The following is a 10389-nucleotide window of genomic DNA, read 5'->3' on the forward strand; positions in this document are numbered from 1 at the left end:
ATAATATTTGTTAGAAATAATTTACTTTCTTTGTACTTAATTTATATCTGTCTTAATGTTCAATATATATTTTCCTAACCCAAAGGCAATAAAAAAGTAAAAGGTAAAGAAAATCCAACATTTGGGGAGGAAACCTGTTCCCTAAAAATCTTCTCAAACCTATGGAGTTCTTTCTTACCAAAGGGATTTAATATCTGGAGTCAACTAGAAATAACTTCACCAATCTGGTGAGAAATCAAACTGATTTAGGCTGGTACTTTTATAGAACATTCAGGTATCAAGTATAATAAAGTAGTTTTGGATCCAGGAAGTTAATTGTAGCATTCATTCACTCCTTCCTTTAAGAATCCCCATTTATACTCTACAGTTACAGATCAGATTTAAGCTTACAAACTTCTAGTTTCCTGAGGTTCTTACAATAAAACAAGAAGTCTGGATTTGGTTAAAGGAAAAAGAAAAGAATTGAGCATTTATAAGCTAGGTTTCAGTATTTAGGGATGTAAAACCCATACTTCTTATATTAACTAATTTTTTTTTTTTTACTGAGTACAGTAATGCAATAGATTTCAGAGCTAAACATCTGACAATGCAAAAATTATTTCAAAAGAAATTAGTGTGATTTGTAAAGGTAATCATTGAAAAAAATTCATCATATAATTGTATCATAAACCAAAAGAGAAAAAAATAGACAATTTTTCTTTAGTTTCTTTCTCACACTAGAGAACCTAGTAAAGAGAGTTCTAGGTGGAGAATCTCTCTGCTGGGTTCTTACAAATGACACTCAGATGAGGTCCAACATAGCACATACAGACTATACCAACCTACACGCAAATTAGCAACTCAGGTCCCCAGAGCAAGGTTGTTGCTACCTCAGGATAATAAGGTATCTGGAAGGATTGGGAATATTTTATTTCATGAGTCCTTATCTGATGTATTCCCCCAAGCTCCCACCTCCTTCAAGTCACCAATACTCAATGAATATAAATTAGTTTTTATATTGGGATATTGACAGAGAAAATATAGTAGGTCCTGAAATCCAAAAACCTGCCAAATTTCTATTGCTCTTTCTCTGAGAAAAAACTCAGATTGAAAGAGGTTGCTTCCAAACGCTCTCCTCCCCATGGTCATTTTTGGGGGATTCCATAGTCTAGGTATAATTAGTTGTTCCCTTGCTTGCAGAAAACAGTATTGTCTCCTGTGATGGGTCTAAGAGTTACTCCGCTAGACCAGCTCCTCCTTTAGACTGGCTGCTGAGAATACTGTCAAACTTTTCTATGCCCTCTATTACAGGGTCTCTCATGATGCTTTTGACTTTTGAAGTTCACAAGGTTGTGGCCTGGTTGATTCTGTCTCCAGTACTCATTTGCCTAAAATCAAGAAAAAAGAAACTTACAAAAGATTAATAAAATAGTTGCACCATGTGTTCATAGCCATATAGCTGTCTGGATGAAGAAATAAAACAGCATTAGGAGGAGGAAAGGAATAAGCATTTATTACTATTATTATTATTTACCAGCTCTGTGATAGGCACAGTGCTAAGCATTTACAAATATGATATTTGATATCCACAGCAATCCTGGAAAGTAGGTACTATTATTACCCTCATTTTACAGATGAAGAAACTGAGGCAGATCAAAATTAAGAGACTTGCCCAGGTTCACACAGTCGTTAAGTGTCTAAGGCTGGATTTAAAATCATTCCTTCCTGACTCCAAACCCAGTGCTCTATCCACTGTGCTAACTAGGTGCTTTTTCTTTACCTGGAAGTTTAAGAAATAATAAAAAAATACCTTCATATGCTCCAAATCTAATCAGGGCCCCTCCTATACCACTATCAAACATTTCCCAAAACCTATTCACCAAGCCACCACTTAGATTTTCTGCAGATATGGTCTACTGCACAAACTCCACAGACTAGTTCTCATTGGTCATCCTCAATCACACTGTAAAGAATTATATTCTGCCATTAAAAAAATACAAATAGAATTAATTTTTAAAAAGTGAAAAATAAGAACAAAATTGGATGAATAGGTATCTTTATTTTTTTTAAATAATTTTTTATTGATAGAACGCATGCCAGGGTAATTTTTTACAGCATTATCCCTTGCATTCATTTCTATTCAGATTTTTCCCCTCCCTCCCTCCACCCCTTCCCCCAGATGGCAAGAGTCCTTTACATGTTGAATGGGTTGCAGTATATCCTAGATACAATATATGTGTGCAGAACCGAACAGTTTTCTTGTTGCACAGGGAGAATTGAATTCAGAAGGTATAAATAACCCGGGAGGAAAAACAAAAATGCAAGCAGTTTATATTCATTTCCAGTGTTCTTTCTCTGGGTGTAGCTGCTTCTGTCCATCTTTGATCAATTAAGGCTCTCTTTATCGAAGAGATCCACTTCCATCAGAATACATCCTCAAACAGTATCGTTGTTGAGGTATATAATGATCTCCTGGTTCTGCTCATTTCACTCAGCATCAGTTCATGTAAGTCTCGCCAGTCCTCTCTGTTGAATAGGTATCTTTAAAGAAGAGAAAACAAAATGGCAAGTTTTGATTTGAGATATCTTGGTAACTTGATGTTTTATCAGCTTACACATACATATTTCCCAAAGGGGCACCATCGTTCAGACAAGAACACAGCCATCTAAAACAAGTTGCTGTTGAATCTCAAAACTTGAGTAACACTGGAAATTCTGTTTGTTTTTTAAGTACTTAGTAGCATTAAGATAATTTCAGTCAAAGATGCTGTGTCTTCAATTTATTAATTATTCAGCTTTGACCCATTCTTCAAGGATCACCTTGTGAAAACCTGATCCTAATATTCTGCTCCTGTCCTTTTCAGGGACAGAATTCACATGGGATCCTCCTTGGTCATGTAGCCTTCCTACACCCAGAACAGAGGATTAGAACTCGCCCTTGTATTGTGTGTGTCTATTGTTAGACCCAAAATCTCTGCCAGATCTTGCTTCTCTTCCTGCATCTTAAACATTTTTCTGCTTTTGCCTCTTTGCCTACCCAAACTCTCATCCCTGAGTCCTCTGCACTCTCAGAAAGCTAGGGGACTGTGAGGGCGAGGTGGCAGGGAATGAGTATGGATGCTTTTAGAAAGCTCCTTTGGCAGCTCTTGCAGCTGCAGAAACAATTGATGAGAAGAACTATTGACTATTTTGGTTTTAAGTTCCTGGGGGATACATTGACAAATGAGTGCTTTCGAAGATGCACAGATTAGCTACCATTTTGGCTATGGAGGAGATAGAATTAAATCAGCAGAAAGTATTTTTCTTTTGGGTAGGAGATCTATTTTATGGGCGGGGAAAGAACTGCATGCAGCCTCAGGGAGGTTGGGTGGCAAGTGTGTTATGATATATGGTGTGAGTGGTAGTGCTTTTCCTTCCCATCCTCACATTCCCCAAGCTCATAGATCATAGGAGTGTAAGTTAGAACCAGATAATACCTTGAAGATAAGTCTTTCTTAGATTCTTAGCCTTTTTTGGTATAATGGACCTCTTCAGCAGTTTGTTGAACATTCTCAGAATGTTTTTATTGTGCATACAATTCAAAAAATATGTAAGCATACACATACATATATAATTACAAAGGAACTACATTACATAAAATAAAATTATCAAAATGTTTTTAAAAAATACAAGGTCATAGAAACCCAACTCCAACCCAGTTCTCTCACTTTACAAATGAGGACATTGATGTTCGAAGAGATAAAGTGATTTGTTGAAGGTCACACAGATAAAAGTCCTCTGACTCTGGATTCAATGTCATTTCTGCTGAACCATATTTTCTCCTTGGGTTTGTTGTCACCAAGTCATTATTTATGGTTTTTACTACATAGGGATCCACATACAGAATGCCCCAGTATAGGGCATGACATAGGGAAATTTAATAAGTCATATTCAATCTAGCCTATTGGAGCTGCTTTAGCTGAGCTAGTTTGCTCCTGGTTCCCATATATGAAATATGTTATGAGGCAAGTCCACTGGACTGGCTAAGTGACAATAGACTTTCTTAATATCCATGGATCTTATACCTCTTCTCCCTTTATGAATTCCTATTATTCTTCTCTGTCCCACATTTGGCATTCAAATAAATTCAATTCAACCAAGACTTATTATATGTAAGGGGTAGGGGTTACTTGTTTAGTGGATATAAGTGGATGGCAAGAAGAGCTGTATTCAAGTCATACTTCTGCTGTAATGGCTGTGTGACCATGGGCAAGTTATGTGTCCTAGGCAAGCACTAGGGACATGAAAGCAAAAATGAGATGGTTACTGTCCTCTAAAAACCTATATTCTCTTGAGGAAATGCAGTATGTACACAGATAAATATGTACAAAGTAATTAGAAGATAGAAAACTAACCACTTGGAAGAATGGTGAAGGAAGGGATGGCATTTGAGCTAAGTCTTGAAGGAAGCCAAAGATTCTAGAGGTAGAAATGATGGAGGAATGCATTCTAGCCTTTGAGAGGTGCTGTGGTGGGCCTGAGGGGTTAGGGTGAGGACAATTTTTAAATGCACTGAAGTAGAAGATAGCATGCTGGGTTTGGGGAATAGCTAGTAAGTAGTATAGTTTGGTTGAATTGTAGAGTATGTGAAAGAAAATAATATAATAATAATAAGATTGGAAAGTAAGGTTGAAGCCATACTTAGGAGAGATTTATTATTTATTTTTAACACTTTTCTTTTAACATTTTGAGTTCCAATTTTTTTCCTTCATCCTATCCATCTCTCCACTGAGAAAGCAAATAATATGATATCAATTATACTTTGCAATCATGCAGAACTATTTCCATATTAGCTATTTTTAAAAAGCAAAAATAAAACAGAAAATTATATTTCAGTTTGCACTCAGAATACATCACTTTTCTCCCTGGAGATAGATAACATTTTTTCATCATGAGTCCTTTAGAATTGCTTTGGATTATTGTATTGATCAGAGTAGGCAAGTCTTTCATAGTTGATCAAAATTACAACATTGCTGGCATATTGTTCACAGTCTTCTCCTAGTTCTTCTCATTTCACTTTGCATCAGTTCATATGATCTTTCACTGATTTCTGAAACCACTCCTCTTTATCATTTCTTATAGTACAATAATATTCTGTCACATTCCCCAATTGATGAGTACCCCCTCAATTTCCAATTTTTGCTACCACTAAATTTGATATAAATATTTTTGTACATATAAGTCCTTTTCCTTTTTCTTTAATTTGTATAGAAACAGTAGTGGTATTGCTGGATCCAAGGGTATAGTTTCAAATTGCTTTCCAAAATGCTTGGATCAGTTCACAACTCTAACAATAGTGCATTATTGTTCAATTTTTCCATATCCCTTCCAACATTTATAATTTTCCTTTTCTGTCACAATAGTCAATCTAATAAATATGAAGTGGTACCTTAAAGTTGTTTTAATTTGCATTTCTTTAATCAATAGTGATTTAGAGCATTTTTTATATGACTATAAATAGTTTTGATTGTTTTATTTGAAAACTGCCTGTTCATGTTCTTTAACCATTTATCAGTTGCAGAATGACTTATATTCTTATAAATTTAATTCTGTTCTCTATACATTTGAGAAATGAGGCCTTTATCAAAGAAATTTGTTGCCATTTTTTCCCATAGTTTCCTTTTTTCCTTGAACTCTTGGCTACATGATTTTATTTATATAAAATCTTTTAAATTTGATATAATTAAAAGCTCTCCTTCTAAAAATCTTGTTTGGTTTTTGGTCATAATTTTTCCTTACCCATAAATCTGACTAGTAGAATATTCTGTGCTTCCCTAATTTACTAATGATATCTATCACTTTTTGTCTAAATCACATACCCATTTTGACTTTACCTTGATATATGATGTGAAATGTTGTTCTATACCTTGTTTCTGTTAAACTACTTTATTGTCCCAGTAATTTTTGTTTAAGATTTCTTGTCTCCACAGCTTAGATATTTACATTTATTAACTACTAGATTATTATGATTCTGTATTATTGTGTGTTCTTTTCTGTGGCAACTAGCTTGTTCAGTGATTAGAGTGCCAGGCCTGGAGTTAGGAAGACTTCCTAAGTTCAAATCTAGTCTCAGATACTTCCTCACTGTGTGACTCTGGGCAAGTTACTTAACCCTGTTTGCCTCAGTTTCCTCATCTGTAAAATGATCTGGAGAAGGAAATGGCAAACCATTCTACTATCTTTACCAAGAAAACTCCAAGTGAGATCAGAATCAGACATGACTAAAAAAACTACTGAATAAATTGTATGTTTAATCTATTCTTCTATATGCCATGATTTCTTAGCCAATATCAGATTGTTTTGATGATTACTTTTGTAATATAGTTAGAGATTTGGTACTGTTAAACTACCTTCTTTCACATTTTAAAAATTGATTTCCTTGATAGAGCACGGAATAAATAAATTAATATAGGTAGAATGATCATTTTCATTATGTTGGTTTGGCCTACTCATGAACAACAAATATTTTTCAATTGTTTCCAAACTGACTTTATTTTTATGAAAAGTGTTTTATAATTGTTTTCATGTAGTTTCTGGGTTTGTCTTGGTAGATTTATTCCCAAATATTTTATATTGTCTGCAGTTATTTTAAATAAATAGAATTTCTCTTTCTATCTCTTGCTAGTGGACTTTGTTGGTAATATTGCTTCCCTTCACACATCCAACTGAGCTTCCTAGGTGTTTCCAGAATTCAATTCTGTTTAACTCTAAGGCCTGTGCCTAGGCCAGCTCCCTTGCTGTGTCTGGAGTACAGCCCCTCTTCATTTCTGCTTCTTGGAACCTCGACTTCCTTCGAGACTACATCCAGGAGCCAACTCTTTGGATGAAGCTGAACTGGGAACTGGTCTCCTTCCCTTAGGTGGAGTGGAATACTCCATACTTACTACACACACACACACACACACACACACACACACACACACACACACGTCCTTCCCCATTTCATTCTTTCCTCAGTTGTCCAACTGAGCCGTGTTGTAGCACAGAATATTGCCCCATTGCTGTCTGTGGCTTTGCTGTCAGTCTCCCTATCCCGTCAATTGTCAAATGCATTTTTTTTTTTTTTACTTAACTGTCTATCTATACTGTCTGTCTATTGGGTCTCCCAGCAGACTGCAAGTTCACTGATGACGGAGACAATTTCACTTTTGCCTTTGTATCTCTAGAGACTAATAGGGTATCTTATGTAAGTAGGTCTTAAAAATATTTGTTGAATTGACTGACTTAAACATCCTAACAATTGGGCTATTATCATCACCACTATGACCATTATATAAACTTAAAGCATGAGTTTCCTCTGAGAGGAATGTGTCATTTTCTAAAGAGCCACACTAACTTGGCATGAAACAGCTCCTCTCATTTTGTCTTAATTTTTAAAAAAAATCACAAAAAATACACATAGTCTAGAATTCTGAAGCCAACTTCAGGGTATCTTTTCCCATGTGTTCTTTTTCTGCTATTTCTTTTATTAAAAAAAATATATATCTCCACCCCCTCTTGCTGAAGGGCACTTTTTTTTTTTTTTTTTTTTGGTTTTAAAAAATTGGCAGAAGCATCACAGGCTGACCTTTTACTTCAGAGGAGGAGGAAATGATGTGTACAGGGGCAGCTGGCATGGGGCGTGGGGGGATGGGGTGAGTCAAGGCCTTTGTAACACCATTTTCTGCTTTCTTCTAGATGGATGCCAAGTCTATCCACCGAATGGTGCATTGGGAAAAAGCAGTCCCACGGACTTCGCAGCTGTGGGGATGATAGGGAAAAGGGCTTCCTCTCATAAATAGTCATGCATCTTCTGGCCCGCTGAGAGCCATGACCCCTTCTGTTATTTCTCCTCCACCCTTTTTCAAACCAGACTGCTCCAGGAGGTCCCCCATCAAGATGCAGAGCAGTGGTTTGGCTCCAAAGGAATGCAGAGTAACCAGGGATTGGCCTGGGGGAATTGGGGAGACAGGGACAATGTTTCCCTTGGCCTTCATGTATTATAGTTTCATGTATGTGTAACTCTCTCCCTACCGACTCTACGCCTGTCTTTTTGTTCTTGTGCCTTATTTTCTCACCTCCATGCCTTTGCTTATTCCTTGTGCCTGCCATACCCTTCTTTCAACTCTGCTAGCTAAAGTCCCACTTATCCCTCAAATCAAATACCACTTTTTCCTCAAAACTTTCCAGGATCCTTAGGTTGAAAACAATCATTTTTCCTGAACCTCACACAGTGACAACTCTTGGAGACTTAATGTTTCATGAAATCACAGTCATAGAATTATTGTTGATCATAGGATCATAGAGCTAGATTTATAACCTTAATGATTCTTTTGCCTAATTTCCTCATTTTACAAATTAAGAAATTGAGGAATTACAGTGACTGCCCTAAAGTGACAAAAGTAGTAAAAGTCAGAGATGTTGAATTTTGATTCTCTGGCTTCAGAGTCAGTGGGATTTCCATTTTACTTTTTAATTTTGTATTAAAATCATCTGTGTATACTCCTTGAAGGCAAAGACTGTGTTTTATTCATCTTCAGATATTCTCAGTTTTAAGATAAACTGAATGACTATCTTTTCTTTATTCCTGATATTGCACATTCTGCCTCCAGTAACTCAGTTAATCGATTAACAACACCTGTATTCAGGTAACTGTATTATGCACTGGGGTTACAAACAAAGGCAAAAGACAGCCCGTAATCTCAGGGAAATCACAGTCTAATGGGGGAGACAACCTGCAAAGCAACTACATAAAAAATAAATTGGATAAATGATAAATTCTGATAATATCAGAATAAATAGGCACTAGAATTGCTGGGGATCAAGAAAGGCTTGGATTTGGGATTTCAGCTGGAATGTGAAGGAATCCAGAAAAGTCTGGAGGCAAAAGGAAGGAAGGAAAGTATTATAGGCACAGGATCAGCAAGTGAAAGTGCTGCTGCAGTAGTGTGTGGCACAGTGGTAGTAGAAAGGATTTATGGGAGATGCTATGAAAGCAGCATCAATAAGATTTAAGAACAAAGTAGATGTGAGGGATGAGGGAGAGTGAGCAAAGGGACCCTGAGGATGGTAGTACTCTTAACAGTGAAAGGGAAGTTAGAAAGAAGGGGAAATAAAGTAGGGGAAGGATAATGAGTTCTGTTTCAGATGTGTTGGATTTAAGATGCTTCCTTACATTTATACAAATTGTTTCCCATGTGTCAAATCCAATCCTTGCTCCTTAAAATCCTTTCATATTTCTTCCAAGTTCTGCTCTTTCTTGGAGCCTTTTCCATAGTGAGCCTTTTCTAATCCCGTTTTGTTATGATTTTTCTCTTGAAATTATTTTGTATTACTTCATATATATTCACTTTGTAAGTAGTATGACTTTCCCTTCTTCCCAGAACATAGTTTCCTTGAAGGCAAAATCCTGATTATTTCTATCTTTTTTTCCCTTAGTGTTTGGCACAGTGCTAAATAAATGCTAAGTGCTTAATAAATGTTTGTGGAATTAAATTGTACTTTATAAAGTGTGTTTGTTGAAAGGAATTTAACTGGACTTAATTTCCTCAAATTTGTTCTTCATAATACTAGAATAATATTATTTGTTGCTAGAAAATGTTGTTTACTTATTCCTTTATCTTTTTGTACTATTCTTATGATGTCATCTGCAAGGATCCATGTTTTTGGTCAGTTGTATCTTCTCCCACAAAACTCACTAACCTCTTGTTATGCTATCCAGCTTCTTGAACATTTTCTTGCCTAGCAGGGAAATTCTCTTATCTCCATTTTATATGTATAGTCAATTCATATACTACATCTTTTACTTTCTACCACAAAGAAAAATCATATGTGCTAAAGTATATGAATATTTGAAAAAATATTAATTTTATTATTATTATTAGCAAACATTTTGCGAAACACACTATGTTAGTGCTAGAGGTATGGGAACATATTGAATGAAAATCATTTATTAAGCACTTAATGTGTTTTAGGCACAATAGTTTGCATTGGAGATAAACATAATTAAGACAGTTCCTGATCTCATGGAGCTTACATTCTAATAGGTAAAGATAAAACATAGAGGGAGAAGAATAGTAGCCAGGGAGGATATCTGGGACAGAAAAGTCAGAGTGAAAGATTAGTAGAGTCATAGAACAATTGATTACCAGGAATGTAGTGTTGATCTGAATCCTATTCTCAAAGAAAGGGTTGTGAAATGATTGGGAGAGGAGATTGCAGAATAGATGGTTTGATATAAAGAAGGTTATGAATTGCCCATAATAATCCTGAAATCAGGCCATATAAGGTGAATAAAATATGGATCATGTCTTATGGGACCAAATAAGATTTGTAAAGCACTTAGCATAGTGTCTGACACATAATACATACTTCTGCCTTGTAGAGGAATTT

General features: G+C 35.8%; 1 long non-coding RNA gene across 1 annotated transcript in view; it reads left to right on the top strand.

Moving 5' to 3' along the window:
- LOC127555231 (uncharacterized) overlaps nucleotides 1-9497 on the top strand; it is a 47724-nt gene extending 38227 nt beyond the window's left edge. Inside the window, exon 2 of the long non-coding RNA XR_007952191.1 lies at nucleotides 7696-9497. This is a non-coding gene — a long non-coding RNA (uncharacterized LOC127555231). The remainder of the gene's footprint in view (nucleotides 1-7695) is intronic.
- Nucleotides 9498-10389: the final 892 nt, after the last annotated feature.

The sequence above is a fragment of the Antechinus flavipes genome, chromosome 3 (genome assembly GCF_016432865.1).
Source record: "Antechinus flavipes isolate AdamAnt ecotype Samford, QLD, Australia chromosome 3, AdamAnt_v2, whole genome shotgun sequence".
In the NCBI taxonomy this organism is placed as follows: domain Eukaryota; kingdom Metazoa; phylum Chordata; class Mammalia; order Dasyuromorphia; family Dasyuridae; genus Antechinus; species Antechinus flavipes.